Below are 3,780 nucleotides of genomic sequence, written 5' to 3'. Positions count from 1 at the left end.
ATGTGCCACCATGCCAAGCTAATTTTTTTGTACTTTTAGTAGAGACGGAGTTTCTCCGTGTTGGTCAGGCTGATCTCGAACTCATCTCAGGTGATCCACCTGCCTAGGCCTCCCAAAGTGCTGGGATTACAGGCGTGAGCCACAAGGCCCAGCTAGAAAATCACTCTTCTTGCCAAGCAGGCCCGGGGCCCACAAATAGTCATGGAAATCCGTATGTATTTCTGAGTTACATGCCTCCCATCCATGTCAGGGAAGATTTGAATCAACCTCATCTATCTTTCTTCTTTAGAACTGTCTGCCTCATACTTTGTGGATGACTACTTTGGAAAGGTGGACCTTGGGTAAGACACTAAGCTCTCTAAGCCTCAGTTTTCTCACAGATAAAATGGGGATAATGGTATTTACCTCAGAGGGTCATTGTGAGGCAATACATGGCAAGCACTAAGCCTAGAATATAGAAAGCATTAAGTGAGCAGAAACTGTAGTTGTTGAGTGCTTCTATAGAGACAGAAGTGGAAGATTAGCAGGCTCATGAGAGGAGAAAGAAGAAACAAATACACAGTGCATGTCAACAGGATAGCACGTAGAGGATTTCTAGAAGCCATCTCAAAGACAAATTCAGGTTCCAAGAGGAAGAGGCAGTACAACACTGAGTTCTAAGAAGGATGAACAGATACATCAAAGACAATGCATGATTTGGAGGCATGAAAGTAAGCAGTGCCAAATTATTATTTTTTTAAAATCAACACTGTTGCATAAATTATTTAAAAAAAAAAGAAACTAAGCAGTGCCTTCACAATACTACACATCCAGAGGACACAAATGCAGTGTCATCTGTGGACACAGTCCTCCTGCTAACTTGATACAAGATCAGCCGTCCATCTGCAGGTGTCATAGCTTCCTCAACAGTTGTTCCCAAGTCAAAGAAAATACCAACCAAAAAAATTATAGATCTTTTATCTTTTGGGGGATTTTTAGTTGTCAATTTAGGTTTACATCATTTCTTTAAAGCAAAGTCACTAGTAGCTGAGGGTGGTGGCACATGCGGGTGGTACCAGCTACTCGGCAAGTGGAGGCGGAAGGATTGCTTGAGCAGCCCAGAAGTTTGAAGCTGCAGTGAGCTATGATCACACCACTCTATTCCACCCTGGGTGACAGACCGAGACCCCATGTCTTACATATATATGTATACATATATATACATATGTGTATATATATATACACATATGTATATATATATATAAGCAAAAAGCAAAATTACTGCAATATATTAGTATAAAGAGGACATGACTGCTTCATTACAGATTATATCACACATATTCTTGTTTACTTATTTAACTTGTTTTTTTTTTTTTTCGAGACACAGCCTTGACCTGTTTCCCAGGCTGGAGTATAGTAGCACAATCTCAGCTCACTGCAACCTCTGCCTACTAGGTTCAAGTGATTCTCCTGCCTCAGCCTCCCCAGTAGCTGGGACTACAGGTACGCACCACCACACCTGGCTAATTTTTGTATTTTTAGTGGAGATGGGGTTTCATCATGTTGGTCACGCTGGTTTTGAACTCCTGAGGTCAAGTGAAAGCCTGCCTCGGCCTCCCAAAGTGTTGGGATTATTGCCACTGCATCCAGCCAATATCACACATGTTCTGAGATGAAAACCAACATGGCTTTCTTGTCTGGGTTCCTGACTGCTCCTGACCTTTGAGTTCTTCCAGTTTCTTCTCACATGGAGCTCATGAAGTAATCATCTCATTCAATCTCTGCATTCTTCAGATTTTCCAAGATTTTTTCCAGTCTGCACTGATTTGGCTTCCTCAATCTTGTGCTCAGGTACAGTGAACTCCTCGAAATCCAGGTCCTTACAGGTTTCCACAGAGCAGATCCTGACATCACTAGCTCTATCCAAACAAGGAAAAAACATCAGTTCTGACAACTTCTCTAGTTCCTAGAGGCTCACTTGGAATCCAGTTAACTAGGATTGGAAGCCAATGGCTTCACTAGGTATAACAAAGTCCCCTAGTGGCATTAGTTCAGTAGAAACTGGGCGTCTACAGGCCAGGATCACCTCATAAACGTGTGAGGGGACTGCCACCCTGTCTTCACCAATCACCTGGTACCTCTTTTCTTTCCATTGCTTCTATGTGAGGTAAGGTCAAAGGCCCAGATACTACCCAAAATCTTCAAACCTCTCTGTTAGTTCTCAACAGAACATTTCTATTCTGTTCCAACATCCAGAATTATTACGAAATCCCAAGGCACAACAGTAGAAAGGTAAAAGGTTTCAGCCTTTACTTGAACATTTGTTATTTCCAGCTGGAGCTGTGTGTCCTCATGACTACCAGCTTCCAATATAGTCCTCACTGAAGGCCCTGAAGTTTGCAGGGATATTGGGATCAGGCTTAAATATACAATGTTTTCTGTCTGCATCACCTTGTCTCTGTTCCAGTTAAAGGGAATCCAAATTGTTCCAAGAGAGCCTTTTCTGCAGATTCATCCAGCTCCCTCACTGCCACCACTGCCTCAGTACCCTGACTCCAGAAGAACTGCGGGCTGTGAGCCCACATCCCATGGTGCCCACTATAGCTCTGGCCATGCAGCCACTCAAAACACACCAGGCACCTTTGAGATGGGAAGTAATACTCCTGGCAGTTATCTGACCCAAAGTACCACATATTTGCTTTATTTATTTATTTATTGAGACAGAGTCTCGCTCTGTCACTCAGGCTGGAGTGCAGTGGCACTATCTCAGCTCACTGCAACCTCTGCCTCCCTGGTTCAAGCGATTCTCCTGTCAGCCTCCCAAATAGCTGGGATTATAGGTGCCTACCAGCATGCCTGGCCAATTTTTGTATTTTTAGTAGAGATGGGGTTTCGCCATGTTGGTCAGGCTGGTTTCAAACTCCTGACCTCAGGTGATCTGCCAACTTGGCCTCCCAAAGTGCTGGGATTACAGGTGTGAGCCACTATGCCTGGCCACATGTTTGCTTTAAATGGAATGTCTGTTAAACATGTGACTAGGCGTATTTCCACCTTTGAATGGGGTCCAAGAGTCCCGTGGAAAAGGAACTGAACTCTTTTCATGATTCGACATATTTGATGGACAGGTGCGGGGATAGGTGGAGGGAGGGACATGACCGGAGACGGATAATGAAGGCGAAAGTCCTTAGGGGAATCCACCTAAGTGCAGAAGTCTGGAGAGTGGGCCAGACTATATCAATGTGAGTGTTGGGAATGGTGATTCCAAGTAAAGAGTGAAGCTATTCTGGAATCACCTACAGTAACTGGTAGAGATGAAAAAACTGAATAAATAGACCAAGAAACCCATGTGGGATCCTCTTCTCTAAAAATCTGGCCATGAGAAGTGGGTTCTTGGCAATAACACCTGTAAAAATACAAAAATTAGCCGGGTGTGGTGGTGCATGCCTATAATTCCAGCTACTTGGGAGGTTGAGGCAGGAGAATTGCTTGAACCCCAAGGTGGAGGTTGCAGTATGCCAAGATCACACCACTGGATTCCAGCCTGGGCAATGAGAACGAAATTCCATCTTGAAAAAAAAAATGCCTTTCCATCTCTTCAAGCCTGTTCTCAGAGCTGGTCACATGCCCTGTCCTAGCAACTCCTGGAAGTCCAGGATCAGCTGCCCAGGAAGCAGTTGCCCAACAAAGCATGAGCTGCATTTACCTCTGCCCACCTCTGGATTTCAGGTGCCTGCTTGCCCTTCCAGAAGGAAATGCTGTCTCCCTGTAACAGGTAACCTCTATTCTCAGTGTCTTGGTGTC

The 3,780-nt window shown here is 44.4% G+C and overlaps 1 pseudogene; it reads right to left on the bottom strand.

Moving 5' to 3' along the window:
- Positions 1 to 1,610: 1,610 nt before the first annotated feature.
- LOC116561342 lies at positions 1,611 to 3,132 on the bottom strand (annotated as a pseudogene).
- Between the last annotated feature and the right edge of the window lie 648 nt (positions 3,133 to 3,780).

This window comes from Sapajus apella, unplaced genomic scaffold (genome assembly GCF_009761245.1).
Source record: "Sapajus apella isolate SASKATOON/1434 unplaced genomic scaffold, GSC_monkey_1.0 scaffold29, whole genome shotgun sequence".
Lineage (NCBI taxonomy): Eukaryota > Metazoa > Chordata > Mammalia > Primates > Cebidae > Sapajus > Sapajus apella.
The sequence above is the reverse complement of the archived record's forward strand: the minus strand, read 5'-3'. Positions and strand labels throughout refer to the sequence as shown.